This window comes from Dipodomys merriami, unplaced genomic scaffold (assembly GCF_024711535.1).
Source record: "Dipodomys merriami isolate MVZ:Mamm:240054 unplaced genomic scaffold, mDipMer1.0.p SCAF_203, whole genome shotgun sequence".
NCBI lineage: Eukaryota > Metazoa > Chordata > Mammalia > Rodentia > Heteromyidae > Dipodomys > Dipodomys merriami.
In genome coordinates this window covers 1,356,581-1,376,570 of record NW_027203416.1, presented here as the reverse complement: position 1 = coordinate 1,376,570, position 19,990 = coordinate 1,356,581, and the positions used below count along the sequence as shown (strand labels likewise).

Sequence of the window (19,990 nt, the reverse complement as noted above, 5' to 3'; positions counted from 1 at the left end):
AAATTAGCTCTAGAAACATTATCTGACAAGGGAAGAGCTTCTGTAGTGATTGGAGACCAAAGCTGCACAAAGATCTTTTTTTGGGGGCGGGGTCTGGTCCTGGGGCCTAAACTATGGGCCTAGACACTGTCCCTCAGTTCTTCAGCTCAAAGCTAGCGCTCTACCACTTGAGCCACAGTGCCACTTCTGGCTTTTTTTCTTTTTTGCTTATGTGGGGCTGAGGAATCGAACCCAGGGCCTCAGGCATGCAAGGCAAGCACTCTACCACTGAACCATCTTCTCAGCCCCTGCAAAAAGACCTTAGAAGGTTTGAACATTGGCAAGTGAGTTAACTAAGAACTCAGACGAAGAACTGGGAAGGTGGTTTAGCGGTAGAGTGCTTGTCTTACATGCATGGACCCGTGGGTTCGATATCTCAGCACCATGTAAGCAGAGAAAGCACTGTGGCTCAAGTGGTACAGAGCTATCCTCAAGCTGAAGAGCTGAGGGACAGTGTCCCGGCCCAAATTTCATGCCTCACAACCACCAAATCCAAGAACAAAGAAAAGAAAAAAGAAAAAAAATATGGGCACTGGTGGCTCACGCCTGTAATGCCAGCTACTCGGAAGACTAAGATCATAGGATGGTCATTCAAAGCTAGGCAAGGCAGGTAAATTCTGTGATACACTTATCGCCAATAAACCACTTAGGAAACTGGAAGTGGTGTTGTGGCTCAAGTGGTAGAGGACTAGCCTTGAGCTTAAGAGCTGAGGGACAGCACCCAGGCAAAGTGTTCAGTTCCAAGACCAACCCCCCCCCCAAAAAGGCAAGCTACACCTAAAGGGTTTCCTACCAAGAGGGAGGAAGGGTTTTGTACCAAGAGGAAAGGAGTTTTGGGGGTTTCTATCTAACAAGAATGCTAGTTTCCCTTCTAGTGGGCAGGGGCATTAGCTTCTAGTAACGAGGGTGTTAATGAAAAAACTGGTCAAAGCATGATTCAGTTTCATAATGTCCAGATAAATGTCTAATGTTTGACTTGTGAAAACATCCTACTTGGGGAACTCCAAACACTCTTAATGCCTTTAAAGTGATCATGCTTAGTTCCAGGGCCTCAATGGACCCTCTAGGTAATCTTACGATATGATTGCAAATTCAATCTTGTAGCAGACATTCTGCATATGTCTTCCAATTTTGAGTCTACCCAGATTCAAATTGAGACTGAATAAGTGAGGTAAATACTGTGGTGATTCTGTCCACATATGGAGTACTGCGATGACTGTGTTGCAGAGAGGGCACACAAGAGGTCCTATTTGTGCTGTCATAGAGCTCAGACCCCATGTGCATGAAATTCATGGTAGGTCAGCAAAATGTGATCCAAGACAACTTGGAACAACTTGTTGCTCTTCTCAGAAGCAAGAGTCTGTTTCAAAAACCCCTGAAACTGATCAGCTCCATTCTTTCCAGGTCAACTACCTGGGGAAAATTGGACATTTCCAATTGGACATTTCCAAGAAACTTACCTAGAGGTAGTGAAGGCCAAACTTTGAGGTGAGCAGTAAGTACAAATCATAGCCAGGGGAAATGTCCGGTGGTATTCCAGGAGACCACTATTGGAGATGTTACTGGCCAACTGTAGTGGAATCTGTACTTTGGTTCCTTTGGCCAATCCACACCTGACCATTCTCAAACACCTTAAATTAAGTAAGGAGAGACTTCTTAGCTAGTGGGTCATTCAAACTTCATATTTGCAAATACAAACTACATATTTACAAATTTTATATTTACTTAGGAGCTTAAAGCTAGAAACCAGAAACAACAGCTTAAATTAGTTTTATTCTGTTGATCTCCACAATCTATGATCTCCATAATCCAATTATTCCAATATGTGCTTTTATTTATCAGCAGGATTTGTTTATTGGAAATGCCACCATGTAAAATAACTAGGACCCACTGGTAGGATTGAATGGGAAAAATTTGGACTAAATATAATACTTGACCAGATAAGATGGTGATAAGTGAAATGAACCCCCACATAGGGGCACAAGTGTTTTTTGTCATTTCTTGCTATTGTTTCTAACATATTTATAATGTTCCATGTGATTTTTGTTTCTTTGTATTCTGTCCCCCCAAAAAACAGCATAACCCCTGTTTCCAATGTTTTTGATGTTGGTGCCCTCCATCTTGTATATACACTTCTCTAGTTTGGAGAGGGAAAGTGAAAAATAGAATACTTAAATGGGAATACAGGTTGACCCATTGTAACAATGAGATGCACAAGACACTGTTGAAAACAAACTTTAAAATTTAGGCGGGGTTCGGGGGGAGTGTTTAGGGTAGTTTTGAAGCTAAGAGGTTAGGGATGGTAGGGGACATATAAAGCAGGAGGTAACAATGCTTGATAGAAAATGGATGCTTTACCTTCCTCATGTAACTAACCCCTCTGTACAGTATTTTTACAATAAATATATAAAAATAAAAGAATAAATATACTTCAAAGGTAATCTGTGTGGTGGTTGGAGGCCAATGATACAGAAAGACTTACAAGGATTGAATACTGGAAACAAATTACCTAAAAACTGAGATGATGCTGAGTATAATCCTAAATGCTCAGTTGACTGAATTCTGAGGATTTGTGTTTGAAGCCAACCCAGACAGGAAAGATGAGACTTTTATTTCCAATGAAGGTGCAAAAAAAGATACTACTGGAGTAGTGGCTAAAGTGGTAGCCTTGAGTAAAACTGCTCTGGGACAATGCCCAGAGCATGAGATCAAACCTAAGACCAGCCCCCAGTCACTTATAAAGAAGGTTGTGTGTCTGTGTGTGGTGGCAGATCCCTTTACAAGTTTGATGATAGAACAAGCATTTCAACAATGAGTCATGGTGTCAATATTTACCTCTTTAGTAATTGTTTTCATAGTAATGGGTACATGTGTGCTTTATCTCTTCTATAGCAGTTTTTTTTTCCGTGACTGACTGAAAAACTGCCTTAATCAAACCCTTTTTTAAATCAAAATATCTTATTGGATACTGCTGAATAGGAAAGTCAATGATTATTGTTTGAAAGAAAAAAAAGCAAAATCAGATGGGAGAATTGTAGAAGTTAAATCTTGAAGTGCTTGACTGATATAAGCACTGACCTTGTAAAGGTAGTCAAAACCTTACCAATTTTAGAGAAGTGCTAAGGGCTAGAGGCATGGCAATAGTAGTAGAACACCAGCTGGGTAAAAGTTGGTTATTTTTCATATGGCCAGGTGTTCGGATTTGGTTGATTGTTAAGGCTTTTGACTAGTTTGAAAGGGGTCAAAAGTTTGAGCCATCATAAAAGATGATCCCAACGCTCAAATTCATTGGAGCTGGGCTGCCTATCCAGTGTGCTTATTCAACTTGGACATGCGACAGCATGCCTTCTGCAGGAGTAAACTTTGCCTTGCTGAGATGGTGTTTGTAGAATACCTTAATTGCCCCCGGTATTTCCAACACAGATCTTCTGTGCAATTCATGAGGGATCCTAGGAACCCCTCATAGGAGACACATTCAGCTGCCCTGTTGAGCAAAACTCCTCGATGTTCTAAACATGCCAACCTTGGTATCTGATAGTGGAACTAGGTATTAAGTTAATCAGAAACATCAGTAAGAGGCACAAACAGGCACCCTCAGAAGCAAGCAACCTCATGCATTGGCCTTGGTAGAAAAAAATGAAACTATGTATCCTGTTTTGGTACTTGTGTCTTTGTAGGGATGGTGTATGAGAGAAGTGTCTTAGATTCAGGCTCTTAAATTCTTTCTGTCTAACAGTCTTGATCTGCAAATGCATTTGTCCAGCTAGGAAGAGTGAAAATTTGGAGATGGATTCATCTCTGAGAAAAATCTCTAATAATGAAGTTGAGAAAAGGGAGGAACAAGAAACACAGTCTGAAGGGCAAAGCATACCAAAAAATCTTACTCCCATTACAGCATGTCTCTGTGATTTAAGAATTGTAAATCTACAGACCTATAGCCATCTAATCTTCCATAAGGAAGCTAAAACAATAGAATGGAAGAAAGACAGCCTCTTCAGTAAATGGTGCTGGCAAAATTGGTTAACTACATGTAGAAAACTAAAGCTAGATCGTTATATATCACCCTGTACCAGAATCAACTCCAAATGGATCAAAGACCTTGAACTCAAAGCAGACACTCTGAAAACATTACAGGATGGAATAGGAGAAACCCTAGGTCTCCTTGGCTCAGGTCGAAATTTTCTGAATAGAGACCCGGAAGCACAACAAATCAAAGAAAGGTTGGACAAATGGGATTGCATAAGATTGCAGAGCTTCTGCAGGGCAAATGACATAGCTGGCAAGATCAATAGAAAGCCCACCGATTGGGAGAAGATCTTTACTAGCCATACAACGGACAAGGGTCTCATATCTAAAATATACTTGGAACTCAAAAAATTAAACCACCCAACAACAAATCCTCAAAGAATCAACTGCCCAATAAATAAGTGGGCGAAAGACTTAAAGAGAAGCTTCTCTGAAGAAGAAACAAGGATGGCCAATAGACACATGAAGAAATGTTCAACATCCCTAGCCATAAAAGAAATGCAAATCAAAACAACATTGAGATATCACCTCACTCCAGTTAGAACAGCAAAAATCAAGAACTCTAACAACAACAGATGCTGGAGGGGATGTGGACAGAAAGGAACCTTACTTCATTGTTGGTGGGAATGTAAACTTGTTCAACCACTTTGGAAAGCAGTATGGAGGTTCCTCAAAAGACTTCACATAGATCTCCCCTATGATCCAGCAATCCCACTTTTGGGCATTTACCCAAATGTTTACAAACAAGACCACACTAAAGCTACCAGCACAACTATGTTTATTGCAGCATTATTTACCATAGCTAAGATATGGAACCAACCCAGATGCCCCTCAGTAGATGAATGGATCAAGAAAATGTGGTATATATACACAATGGAATTCTATGCCTCCATCAGAAAGAATGACATTTCCCCATTTGTTAGGAAATGGAAAGGTTTGGAAAAAGTTATATTAAGTGAAGTAAGCCAGGCCCAAAGAAGCATAGGTCCCATGGTTTCCCTTATTTGCAATATCTAGTATAGGTATGAGTCAAGCGGAAAAGGTCAGATAATGTGATGTTAGGAAAATGAACCCTTAAATATGTATTTTAATGTTTTCGTTTCTTTCATGCATGTGTTTCTAACGCATTTATAAGATTATTTCTTTGTTGCTTTGTATGTCCCTCCCCCACAGTTTAACCCCCGCTTTCACTATATTTGATGTCAGTATAACATGTGGAGGAGATGGGGACAAACAAGTAGTTCAAGGATTCAGGTGGACCTGTTGCAACAATGAGAAGTACAAAATATCATGTCAAAACCAGCTTTACAATGTCGGTGTGGGGGGGGAGGGGGGTATAATTGGGTGGGGGGAGGGGGGTAAAATTGGGTGGGGGAGGGGGGAGGCGGGGAAGGGAAGTGAAGGGTAAACAAAGGAGGAGGCTGCAATGCTTGGTAAGAAATGTATGCATTATCCTGCCCATGTAATTGTAGCCCCCCTGTACAGTATGTTCTCAAATAAAATAAAATACAATAAAAAAAAAAGAATTGTAAATCTAGGAAACCCAAGAAAATTGGAGCTAAAAAGCCTCTCTCATACATTGTAGGGAAAGATATGACAATATGTGTTAAGGCTGATTTTTATTTTTGAGCTCAAATTTTAATGTTCATTTGGTAAACTAAATCCTCTATATCCCTGTCTCTGTGTAAATACCCATCAACATGAAATATAAAGTGATTTTTATAAAAAATAAAAATTACTCAGAAGAAATTGTAAATGCAAAAACAATCTTCACAGAAGCCAACTCTCAGAGATATTTCATGACTTTGACAAGGATAAAGTGGGTGAAATTAGTATATAAATTTAGAAGTATGACAATGCACAAAAACATAAAAAGATACTCATCTATTTCATTATATACCCAAAGCAGAAAGCAAATCTTGGTTAGATGATTTTTTAAAACCCAGTCTCTCAGGTACTGGGAAGGTGGCTCAATGGTAGAGTGCCTGCCTTGCATGTATGAGGCCTTGGGTTTGATTTCTCAGCATCACATAAGCAGAAAAAGATGGAAGTGTTGCTGTGGCTCAAGTGGTATCACTAGCCTTGAGCTGAGGGACAGCACCAAGTCCCAGAGTTCAAACCCCATGACCAACAAAATAAAAATAAAAATAAAAAACAAAACACAGTCTCTCACTTTTGTGTCCTCAACTCTGTAATAACTCTGCTTCAGCCTAGGGCTAATATTTTAGGTGTGGACATATATCAACACTCCTGAATCAGACTCCACTTGATCATTTTTTAAATCCATATTTTGTTCTTAAGTTTCCTCTTTATAAATTCACATACACCTATAAAAAATGGTGTGGCCATCCCAGTAACCTTCTCAAAGTACCTCCTAATGACAACTTACAAAAAGTTGTATTATATTACAACAAGGAAAACAATGCTAAAAATAAAGAAAACAAATTATGAAATATTAATGATTAATAAAGTAAAAAACAAAACAATTACCAGTGTTTTCAGTATTTGAAGTGTACTAAAAATTCGATTTTATTATTGCCATATTTCTTTACATTTAACACTGTCTAAGATTATGATGTTCAACAAGAATTTTATAGGCTATGAGTAGTGTTTAAATCACCCACTACGATTGCCATTTATAGTTCATCTCATAATTTGTATATGGCTTATATCATCATTTGTTCCTCACTAACATATGAAGTAAGGCAGGCCTACAGTTTTAACAGAATCTGTGTAGTTAACATAGTCAACTCTTTATTCTGCTCCTTTACACAAAGACTTTGCAACTTCTCATTAGTAAAGTTTCTATAAAATCTGAAATGTACATACTTAATAGTACTTATCTGCTACCATAACTCTTAAATACTTTATAGAAAAGAATTATGACCTGCCAAACAGTCCCAGTTTTGGCATATATAAGCAAATTCCCAAAATTAAATATATTGAAAACATTAAAACTTTTAACAAATATTAACACTTGTTGCAGTGTTCATTACGACAGATCCCTTGTATAGAATAATTGAATTCCTCCTCCAACACATCTCTTGAACAACAAATATCTGGAATTATTTTGTTTTTGACATGTCAATCCTGACTTTATTCTTAAATGTGTACTTATGTAAGAAGTACATGGTTCTAAAATTTGACGACAATTCTTTTAAACTTACATTTTGTTGAATTGTCTAGTTTAAGAAAATCAATTACAATTTATATATAGAAATGTTCTGTGCTCAATTCAGCATCACATACACTAACATTGGAATGATACAGAGAAGATTAGCATGGCCACTGCGCAAGGATGACAGGAAAATTCCTGAAGTATTCCATCGCCCAATTTGTTAGGAAATGGAAAGACTTGGAAAAAAAAATTATTAAGTGAATTAAGCCAAGTCCAAAGAAACATAGGTCCCATGGTTTCTCTAATTTTCAATAACTAATGTATGTCTGAGATAAGCAGAAAAGGTCAAAAGTTATGTGTATATGACCAGATAAGATTATGTTAAGGGAAATGAAACCCAAGTTAGGGACACAACTGGTTATTTTTTTCTTGCTATTGTTTCTCACGTACTTATAACGTTCAGTGTGTTTTTTTTTGTTGTTGTTTCTTTATATGTTCTTCCCCCATGCTATAACACCTGTTTTCACTGTATTTGAAGTTGGTGCGCCTACATCTTGTATATACTCTCCTCTAATTTGCTGAGGGGAAGGAAAAAAAAACAAAATGCTTAAATAGGGATACAGGTAGACCTATTGTAACAATGAGATACACAAGACACTGTGTTGTAAAGTGAACTTTAAAATTGAGGCTGGGAAAGGGAGGAGGTTAATGGACTTGTGGAGGTGGGAGGGAAGGGATGGTAGGGGAACAATAAAGGAGGAGGTAACAATGCTTGTTAGGAAATGTACTCATTACCTTGCTCATGTAAGTGTTACCCCTCTGTACAGTATTTTTACAATAAGAACGTATAAAAATGTTCTGAGATGGAAGAGTTTATTTCTTTTATTTTACACATATAATATTGTTAGCAAAGAAATTCATGCAAAACTCCGATATGAAGGCATTTTGAATAAATATGTGTGTGAATGCACGCATGTGCTCAAGCACTTGAATGTGTGTTGACGTGCTCAGAGTTTGAAATCAGGGCTTCAAGGTCTTGCTAGGCCTTTTCTCTCTAGCTACTAAATGAGCTACATCTCCATTCTTGGCCCTTTGCTAGTTCATTAAAATTTATTGAAAAATAATCACATGAATTTATTTGCCCCAATTGGCTTCCAACTGTTATTCACAGATCTCAGGCTCCTGTGTAGATATCCCTAGTAGTTAGGATTACAGGTGTGACAAACTAGCAAAGGCTTTCAGAATAAAGTTAAAAGTAGAAGAAAATAAACTTCAGAGGGCATGTTTTAGCATCTCCAATTTTAAAGCATTTTGGAGTGATTATTTATGATTTTTTTCTACTTTTTGGATACTTATAAGACAGTAGGTGATGATATTTAAAAGTTTTAGTACTTTTTAAAAAGGATACTGGAATTGTGGGACAGAAGAAATTTGGACCTCAATGTATAAGCTCAGTTCTGTGCATGATAACCCAATGTCACCAACACAATCTGTATTGAAGACAAATGTGACAGAAAACAATCACCATGGGCAATATTTAGTATGCTATTATTTCTTGGACAATATGAATATTGAATTGAGAGTGTCATAGAATGGAGAGATTTTATCTACCTTTTGTGTATTGCTGAAAGGCTTTCAGAAACTTTGACTCATTTCTTTCCTCACTGTGTGTGTCTTTAGGCCATGCACTTACGGCCTTTAATTACAATTTTTCCCAACACTAAACATTAGCATTATAATAACATTAGCATTATAGCAAATGTTATCTTAACAATTAAGGGAATAAAACTTGTGAAATACTTAACATAAACTTTTAGGAATGAGCTTTGAGTTTAGCCAGCAATCTTTTTTAAATACTAAATAGAATGTGAAAAGTAGTACAGAAATCATTACATGTAGTGAGCAACTAGAAGTAATATCTATTGATCATGCTCTGCTTCCAAGGAAGCCAGGTGGATAACTTTTCATGCTGTAAATCAAACTGGTTATGTTATGTCTTGATAGTGTAAAAATATCAGGGACAGAATGATGAAGGAATGTTGTAGACTGAGGTGAAATCCATATGAAAATGTGCAAAACTGATAAAACATAAAAGTATCTGAGCAGTATTTTGTGTTTTAGAACATTTAAGTTACATCGCAAAGATAAAGAAGACATAGAAGAATAAATTCTTTTTTTGTTGTCCTATCATAGGTCCTTAGAAGAATGAACTCTTTCCTTATTCTTATACAGGCATCATCGGATGAGAGGAACTGTATTTTTTTTTTGTTTGCTTCCTTCCATTTTTTCTTCAGTTTGAAATCTGAGCTGCTTGAGACTGAAAGAAACCAAGAGAAATTAGACAAACAGGCTTTGGAAAGAACAATGTAAAATAAATAAACTACAGCCTTGTAACAGGTCTAACTAAATTGGGTTATATATTGCTAATTTTTAACAGAAAATGATATAAGCAATACCATGTTATTGAAAACTGAAAAATGTTAGGAGTTGCTTCATTTTTTTTTCTTTGCTACTACCTGGAATTAATTATTGATCTGGTTTAGCAAAATTAAAGATGAGATTAACCAGAACCTGGATTAAAAATGGACAAAATTTCTGAATAGACATGTTCTGCATAAAGCCCTGAAAATTGCCTGTGGGTTTACAAAGTTGTGTTTAATACAACTTCTATGCTGCCTTAATGCTTTTTGAGCAGAAGTCATTAGAGAAATATAATTCAAAATTACTATGATACATCTTCATAACTATTATAACTCATTAAAAAATTAATGGAACCAGTTATGGTGGTAAAGGCTTTTAATTCCAAGCATTTAGGAGGTTGGATTTAAGTCTAAGGCCAGTCTAGGGTACTGCAGATAGTAAAATCCTGCCCTTTTTACCTTTGAATAAACGGTAATAATGTTGGTGAGAGTGTGGAGAAAAGGAAATTTTCTACACTATTGGTCAAAACACAGGTTAGTATTCTCGTTGTAGAAAGTAGTATGCAAGTTTTTAAAGAAATACAAAGTTGAGATATCATCTGACCCACCAATCATGTGATTATTTCTCTCTGGGTACCTCATAAATATATCTGTAGTTCATTGTTATTCACATTATTCACAAGAGCAGCCAAGATATAAGTCAATGTTCAGTGTTCAACTACAGATTAATAAAGCAACTGTGGTACATGCACAAATACCTTTTTCTGTTTCATCCTTAAAAATAACAAGAGACTGCTCCCATTAGCCACAACTTACAATGACCTGAAAGATGTATTCGAAATGAATAAAAATGTTGTGTTCTGATCTTTGTAAACACACACACATACACACATACAAACACACACACACACAAACACACACACACACACACACACCTCAAATATTAAGACAGATTTTTTTTAAAGTAAAGCAAAGTGGAACTTCTGGGGCATTTAGTTCACAATGTAGAAGATACTATATATACAGTAGGAGGTATAGAGTTGAAATGTACAATATGAGGATACAGGGGACAACACTGGCCTTACATAAGAATGAAGCTAAGTAAGTAGGAGTTGTTCTTCCTAGTAGGGGTTGCTCTTTTAGTTGTTGTTCTTTCTTTCAGTAGTTGATAAGATGAATGTAATTCTTTCAATATACCTGCCTGTTTGCAGAAATGATAACAAACAATATTATTATAATGTTGCATGCTCAAGATAGAACAAACTGTCAAAATAAAATACATGAGATTATCCTTGATGTAAACTAATTATTACAAATAAGGGAAACGTTGGGAACTATGTTTCTTTAAGTCTGGCTTATTTCACTTAATATGATTTTTTCCAAGACCTTCCATTTCCTTACAAATGAGGTGGTATCTTTCTTTCTGATGGAAGCATAGTATGTGTGTATGTGTATATGTGAGTGTGTGTGTGTCATTTTCTTGATCCATTCATCTACTGAGGGGCTTCAGCGTTGATTCCATATCTTAGCTATGATAAATATTACTGTGATAACCATAATTGTGCTGGTAGCTTTAGTGTGGCCTTGTTTGTTATCATCTGGTTAAATGCCCAGAAGTGGGATTACTGGGTCATAGGAGCATTATTGTGTACATCAAGGATAATCTTAGTAGATGAGTAGAATAGCTCAATAGCTATGTACATATGACCCTATAGGATGATTCTAAGTGAAATGAACTCCAAGACATGTTCTTTGTTGTTGTTGTTCTTAATGTACTACATGATTTATTTTTATCCTTTTCTGTTTTCTCCACCTAAGGTTTATCCCCTGTAGTCACTGTATTTGATTTTGATACCCTGGGTATTGTAAATATGTTGATCTGAACTTGAGAAGGGGAAGGAAAAAAACAATATAGTGAGACAAAGGACAAAGGGGGAACCTATGCAACAGTGATACTCACAAACAATAGGTTGGAAACGATCTTGGGAGGTGCGTTGGGAGGGAAAAGGGAGAAAAATGGGTGAAAGGGTAACAAGTTAGAAAAGAAATTAATCCATTACCTTAATTATGTAACTATAACCCCTCTGTACATTACCTTGACAATAAAATTTAAATAAAAAATAAAATAAAATATATGAGAGCAGCAATACAGTCGGTGGGACTAGGGGAAATTGTGTACTATACAAAGAAAAGTACAACAGCTGTGGAGAGCAACAATTTGACTTTAACGTAAGAAGTAATAAACTAGCATGCAGATTTTCAGCATCATGTCAGTCACTATAAAGGGAAAACAAAATGCATAATTAGCAAACCAATAGAGATAAAATAGAAAACTAAACAATTGAGGTGAAGAGGTGACTTGGATCAAGAATAACAAATGACACAATTAGAAACAAATAACAAGATGGTAAGTTTAAAAAACATTACCCATAATTCTATTAAATGTTGTTTATATCAGAATTTGTTAGAACTATAATACAAATCACAGTTTAATAGTATATCATTTTAATAATAGTTTACTTATTATTGATTACTTCATATTGAATGTTTAATATATAATTTTACTTTCTGCAGATGTAGAAAAGAAAAAGTGAAACTAATTTTAATAAATTAATGTAATAATTCAAAGTGTATCCTACACTTAGCACTCATCTTAGCATGAAAAAATAAATTATTGTACATGACTCTCGGTATTATGTGGAAGGTTTCAGCATTGTAGTAAAATTCACACCACACAATACAGGAGGGTATTACTCCTCTAATCTAGCCTAAATTGTGGAAATTTGAATTTTACATGCATGTTAAATTCCTGTCTAGGTAACATCTAAAACATATACAATCATATACACGAGGAGTATTTCAGATGATACTTAAAAGTCACATTCATTAATTAAATTTTTATCATTTTGTACCAAATAAATATTTAAAGAGAGACTGGATTTCTGAGTGGATGATGGTGTATATGTGCCAGATTATTCATATTGAGGCTTATTTTATATTTCTGACATTGTTTCTACAGTCAGATTTAATTTTCCATAAAGGGTTAAGAGCATTATATAGGATATATGAAAGTAAACTGAATGTTTATTCCAGTAATCCTTTGTGACTTGTCTAATCCCAATATAATTTATCCATGTGTTTGAAGTAATGAAAATAACAACAGATAAAAGAAAGACAAATCAGTCTGTAGTAGACAAATATTTTCACCTTTATTTTCATAGTTGGTCCTCTTTTACACTACAGAATATTCTTGGGGAAATGTGCTCCAGGCTGGCCACAACTGCAGAATATTATGGTTTGATGTATCATAAGAGAAGGAAGGAAGGGGACCTCCCTTCCAAAAGTCTGCTCCATGGGATGTGATCTGCTTCATGGTGCTGAATTGGAAATGAACATTTTTCACACTCAACCTTGAAAAGCCATCTTGATAGGCCATTTTTATAAGTGGTTCCAGAGGATTATTACTGGCTTTGCAAGGATGCCAGATTGCCTCATTTTGAGATAATTAACAGGAATTTAGTCAGCTGTTTCTTTGTATCTTTAGGAGAAAAACCCATTGACTTTAGGTCAGGGGATCACTGGGACCCAGAGAAGCTACTACCTTGAATAGTAATCCTAGACCTCTAAAACAACAAAAAAATACCACACAAAACAAACAAACAAAAACTCCAGTAAGCACAGCCAGTCAGGTCTGCTATCACAGCCTACATGAAGTCAGAAAGTCATTTAGCTGATAAATAATATATTTTTTATGAGGCAAACTCAAATGAGACTCCAGAGAGTGTCAGAAAGACTGAACAGAGAGACTGAAATTGATCACACAAAGATTAGAAAGTAGAATTCCTGGTAGAACAAATAAGTCATAGATTAGAAAGTAGAATTCCTTGTAGAACAAATAAATCATAGAAAGCCTATGCATGTAAGAACAAGACAGATCTTAGTCAGATTTAGTAATGGTCTGTCAAGTCTGTTAATTTATTTAAAAAAACAACTCTGATTTGGTGATTCTTTCTATGTTTTATTTTGTCTTTATTTAGTTATTTCTGATTTAATTTTTTTATTTGTTTCTGTCTATTGCTTTGGGTTTGGGCTTCTTCCTGTTTTCAAGGAGCTTGAGCTACATAATTAAAATATTCATTTGAGATTTCCCAATTACTTGCTGTAGGCACACAGAGCTATAAATTTTCGTGTAAGTATTGCAAGTATCAGAGTAGCTGGTATTTTGTGTGTTCATTTTTGTTAAATTCTAGAAACTTTCAGATTTCCATTTGAATCCCTTCAGTGTTGCACTGGTCATTCAGCAACTTTTTGTTGAGTCTTCATTGGTTTGAGAATTTTTTTGCTTTAGCTGTTTAATACTAAGTTTATTCTGTTATGGTCTGAAAAGAAATGGGAATTCAATTAATTTTTCTTTAAATATTGACAGAATTTCTATGTGACATAGGATATGTTCTATTTTGAAGAATCTTCCATGAGCTGCTGCGAAGAATGTATAGTCTGACATTGAATGTATATCCTGTAGATGTCTGTAAGGGATAGGTGGTCAATGGTCAATGTAGTGATTTAGGTCTGCAGTTTCTTGGTTGAGTTTTTCCTGCATAACCAATCCATGGAAAGGAATGATGTGTTGAGATGTCTTTTTAGGTTAACTAGTATTTGGTTGACGAAGTGGGATGCTGCAGTAATCAGGGCACTGATATTTAGACTAGTCATATCCTCCTAATGGAGAGTTGCTTTTATCAATATATAATGTCTCTTCCAACTAATTTTAATTTGAGTTCTATTTTACCTTATGTTAGTAATTCTGCTGTGGACTGTTTATGGTCTCCATTTGCTTGAAAATTTTCCTTTCAGCCTTTTAGTTTGAGTATGTGTTTGTTTTTGTCAATAAAATGTGTCTTTTTAGATATTATATGGATGTGTCTTGCTTTTTTGATACTACTATCTAATATATGTCTTCTATTTGGAAATTTAAGTCCATTGATATTGAGAGTTAAGATTGAGAAATATCTGATAAATCCTGCTATGTTATAGACCTGCTGTTAGGAGCTGTGCCTCATCTACACTTAATATATTTACCTTGTTCTGCAGTAGGGAGCATTTTATATATCCAGTTCCTCTTCCTCTTCTCCTTGATCTTCTCTATGTAGGGTATATTTGATTAACTTCAATCCTGCTGAGTTGGTGGAGATACATTGTTTCAAATTTTCTTTGTCATGAAATATGTTATATATCCTTTAAATGTAAAGGAGAGTTTGGCTTGGGACCATATTCACGGTTGGTAGTTGTTTACCTTTAATGTTTGTCATATATAATGCCAGGCTCTCCTTTTTACCATGTCAGCTAAGAAATCTGTATTTATTCTGACTGTATATGACCAATTCCTTAAATATCCTTTATAAATAATCCTTTATAAATAATCCTTTATAAATTTATAAGTCCTTTATAAATAGTCCTTTATAAATAATCCTTTATAAATTTATAAGTCCTTTATAAATAGTCCTATATAAATAATCCTTTATAAATTTATTAATTTATAAATCTTTTATAAATAATCCTTTATAAATAATCAATCTTTTCTCGATGGCAGCTTTAAGAATCCTTTCCTTGATCGCTGATGATCCTTTAATGGATTATGATGTGGTGGTGGATTGTTCAGTTCTAGAATTCTGTTTGGTTTCTAAAGACTTCTCTGCATGAGCCTATCTCGTTGGATGTTTGGCATGTTCTCTGCTAGAATTCTGTAATATGCTTCCCATCCATTTATTTTTTTTGCTTTTCTCCTTCTTGATACCTATTTCCCTGAAATTTGATCTTCTAAATGAGTCTTGAAGTTCTGGCAAGACCATTTGTTATTTCTTGGAGTTTTTCTAAATGATTATTTCCTCTTTCCTATTAGGCCTATTCTGTCTTTGACCCTGAGATTATCTTCTATGTCATCTATTTACTGTGGAGACATTCTACTTTGTTTTTGATTTACCTGTCTTCTAATTAGTCATTTTAGGGGTTCTATCCCTTTATTAATGCTTTGTTTTAGGTCTTGCATGGACTTTCTGTACATTTTTTCTTTGGGTGGGGGAGTTGCAAGGGTTGTTTTCTTAGCTGTGTCTTCTCTTATATCTTTTAACTAGGCATCCATTTTATTCTTGGACTTCTTTGTACTCTCAGAATTTATTTAACTTTCTGTTTGTAGTCTCCATGAATTATTTTTCTAATGATTGGTTGGTCTCATCTTGTTCACAAATTTTCTTGTGGAGGTTTTCTATCTTTCCATTAATCACATTTTTCAGCCGTATATGTAATGTATTTTGGTAACTATCTTCTAGATCCTTGATTGTCTGTTCTAATGCCTGGTTATTACTGTGTGAATTATACTACCTTGACATCACTTTTCTTGTATTTTTCTGATTTGTTCTGTCCATTTGGAGGTTTTCTTTTTGGGGGATCTATGATCTTAATAGGTGAATCTCTATGTTTTTGGTTGATTTTCAAGTGTTGGTTTGGTATTCTGTTGTGATTTGCTTTTCTGGAATTAAGTTTTTGTTTCGACCATTAAGTGTAGGAGTAGAAATCAGTTGTGGTGAGAAGTTGTGATTTTCATACTTGTGGTTCCAGTGACAGTTCGGACCCAGTGGTATGGTGAATTGTCCCTCTGTATGGATGTGGCTTTCTCTGATGTACATTTCTGTTCCTGCTTTTTTCCATGTTACCCTTTTATTTTCACACTGCAAATGTGCTTTTGAATATGTTGGCCAACACAGTCACAGCAGTCACCTGCCTGGCTGGACACTTTTTCATAGATTTCTGTTTTCTTGTGAAGACAGTATAAAATCTTCTTTTGAATTGTATATTATAGCTGACTTGGTGTGACCCTCTAGAAGAGGAGTACCTGCTAGGACTCTAAATCTCTATTTTATCAGAGAACTAGAGTAAACTTCTGTTGATCTTCTGCCAATGTTTTTCCTCTTCCTCAGATTTATTTTTTATATTGTGGACTTTTTCACGTAATTTAGGATTTCTGATTGTTGTATCAGGTTATTTTTGTATTTCTGTTTGTGTTACTTTGAAGTAGTGATTTCAGGCTTGTATTAAGAGACAGTAAAGTATGGAATGTATGTTAATTGAAAGAAAGAGAGTGAATATTTTAACTTATTTGCTACACAAGTAAATTAATATTAACCAAAGTTGATTAAAATAATTACTGATTTACATTTCTGAGGATGAGTATAGTACTCTTCAATATATTGGAGGAAAAGACTTTAGATTCATTACAACTGAAGACTTACATTGAAATTACTGGCTAAACTTTCTTCTTCAGAAAAGCAAAAGCTCCATTTCTTTCATATTTGCATTACAAAATCATAATAGCTGCATGTTGAATGGTTTTCCTCTGCTATTTTCTATTCCATTTTTCATCCATTAGGTATCTAGGACTTTGAATGACCAATTCCTTAAATACCTATATTGCTTATATTGTGATGTAAATCTCAGTAATATAAATATGAATTTATCTTTGAGTCTCATCTAGAGCTACATTCATATGAAATTTATGCAGTCTTAAGCAAGAAACCTGGCTTTTTTACTCTTTTCTATGTTTTAATCAATAAATCCATTCTCCTTAGAAATAAGTTCTCATCTTTTATATTGCTCCAGTAAACATCATGTATTTGTAGTACTTTTACAGAAGTACATATCAAGATTGGAATAGGAAGACACCTTCCCGATGATCACTTTAAACTAAATGCTTGGGGACTATTTTATATGTAAAAATTAAAAAGTGCAATGCACATGTTCATAAATGAATAAGATAATGGTTAACTCAATCAGACACAAGAACCACCACATCAAGACTCAATTTACTTAAAGGCACCAAAATATTGTGTTTATGAATATCACTCATTTAGTCATACAAAGTTTATATTATATTTGATATATACATTGCTCCATTAGTTAGGAAATGGAAAGGCTTGGAAAAATTATATTAAGTGAAGTAAGCCAAGCCCAAAGAAACATAGGGCCCATGGTTTCCCTTATTTGCAATATCTAGTATATGTATGAGTCAAGCAAAAAAGGTGAGATAATGTGATGTTCGGAAAATGAACCCTTAGTATGTATTTAAAGGTATTTTTCTTTCATGCATTTGTTTCTAATGCATTTGTAAGATTATTTCTTTGTTGCTTTGTAGGTCTCTCCCCCACAGTATAATCCTTGCTTTCACTATATTTGATGTCGGTATAATTTGTGTAGGAAATGGGGAAAAATAAGTCATTTAAGGATACAGGTTGACCCGTTGCAACAATGAGAAGTACAAGTTGTCGAAAATGAACTTTACAAATATGGTGCCGGGGGGTGGGGGTGGGGGAAGGGTTGGGGGGCGGGGGGATGCTGGGAAGGGATATGAAGGGTAAACAAAGGAGTAGGCTGCAATGCTTGATAAGAAATGTACTCATTATCTTGCCCGTGTAATTGTAACCCCTCTGTACAGTATGTTCACAAAAAATAAAAAAATAAAAATAAATAAATAAAGTTTATATTTGAAATTTACAAAATAAAAATTACACTCAAATTTGCTGTGAATATCCTGTTTTCAGGAATACATTTATTCAGCAAACAGAGAAACAAAACGTAAGGGTTCATCACATAGAAGGAAAGATGTAGTAGCAGACTGTCTCAAGATTATAAGTACATGCAAATCGTGTGAATTATTCAAAGATAGTATAAACATTCATAAAACAATTTGTGATCAGAAATGATAGGTAAGCAAAGTAACTAGAAAACTGTATATATAAATTGACCTTTCAATAAAGGATGAGAAGTATTCAATAAATAGGCCTATAGAAGATGATTCTGTATCTCTAACACACATACAGTATTCTACATTTTCCCACATACTCAAGTTCTCTTACCTCAGTTCCTGATCAATATTCTTCTACTTTCATGATGTCAATTCCTTTGGTTTCTAGATCCAATACATTTTAGTATTTTGGAACAGTAGTATGAATTCATGGAGTTTGACTTGAATGCAAAGTTTGAGGATATTGTATTCAGACTACTGTTAATTGGCCTGAAGCATACAAAGAAACAAAGGATACTAAGAACAAGGGACTTGATCTCAGGGAAACATACAGGTCCAGTCAATCAACTATAATTACAAAGGAAAAGAACTGATCTCTGATGTGTCTGGGTAGCAGCTCTGTGAGAGAGAGACAGAGAGAGAGAGAGACAGACAGAGAGAGAGAGAGAGAGAGAGAGAGAGAGAGAGAGAGAGAGAGAGAGAGAGAGAGAGAGAGAGAGAGGCAGAGAGAGAGAGAGAGGCAGAGAGAGAGAGAGTGGCTTCCATATTTACAGTCCATAGAGCATTACATTTTAGGGAGCAGGTGCTCATATCAGAGCTCTGATACAACTGTCATCACTTTTTACTGTGAAAAACACTTGCTTAATCTCTATTTAAAAAGGGAAAACTGAACTAACATCTTACTTGATTGTTTTGACAATTAATTCGTATACTGAAGGTCAAAGGGAGGAATTGAAGATCAGTATAATTTTTTCCTCTCTTCTGAATATTACACAGCAAAAGCTGTGATTTTCAGGAGTCTCCTGCCATCTACTGACAGCTGAATTACTAATATGCTTAAACATATGAGAGAGAAAGATATCAGCCAGCAAGCACAAAGAACTAGTGATAAGATTGAACTTTAGAGCTGGGTTGTCACATCTTTTAGGAATGTAATTCCTTCATATGAACTTCAAATGTTGTGGCTTTCCTTGTCTGATTAAATGGTAAGAATATACTGTAGAAACAAGAATTCCTGTTCAGACAAGCAGAAAGTGCTTATGATCCCATCCTCACGTTGCAGATTTCCATTCCATATACTTCAGCAATAGACCCTTCCCTGTGGGAGACAGGAAAAATAATTTTGATTGAATATTAAATTGCACAAATTAGTGTGTACAGGTATGATTTGTATAATTACAGAAGTTTGTAATAAATGTAAGTAGGGACCGTGTCACAAATAAAAAATATAATTAAAATCAAATAACAAGACTAGAAGTCACAGCATTTTGTGCAGGAAAACATACTTTAGTTGCAGAATTTCTATTTTGAGATATACTTTATATTAAACTACAATGCACTTTACCTAAGGATTGAGACATTTTATTGAAAAATATATTTCTTAGAGATATTTTTGCTGTATAATGGACCCATTGCAACAATGAGATGTACAAGACGTTATGTCAAAACACGAACTTTCCAACTTTGGCTGGGGAGCGGGTGGAGAAGGGAAGGGATGGGAAGGGGAAACAAAAGAGGAGGCAAAAATGCTTGATAAGAAATGAACTCATTAAATTGCCCATGTAATTGTAGCCCCTCTGTATGGTATTTTCA

At 35.2% G+C, this 19,990-nt stretch overlaps 1 pseudogene; it reads left to right on the top strand.

The window, feature by feature from the left end:
• Positions 1 to 7,291: 7,291 nt before the first annotated feature.
• Positions 7,292 to 7,404, top strand: LOC138833315 (U6 spliceosomal RNA; annotated as a pseudogene).
• The last annotated feature ends 12,586 nt before the right edge of the window (positions 7,405 to 19,990 follow it).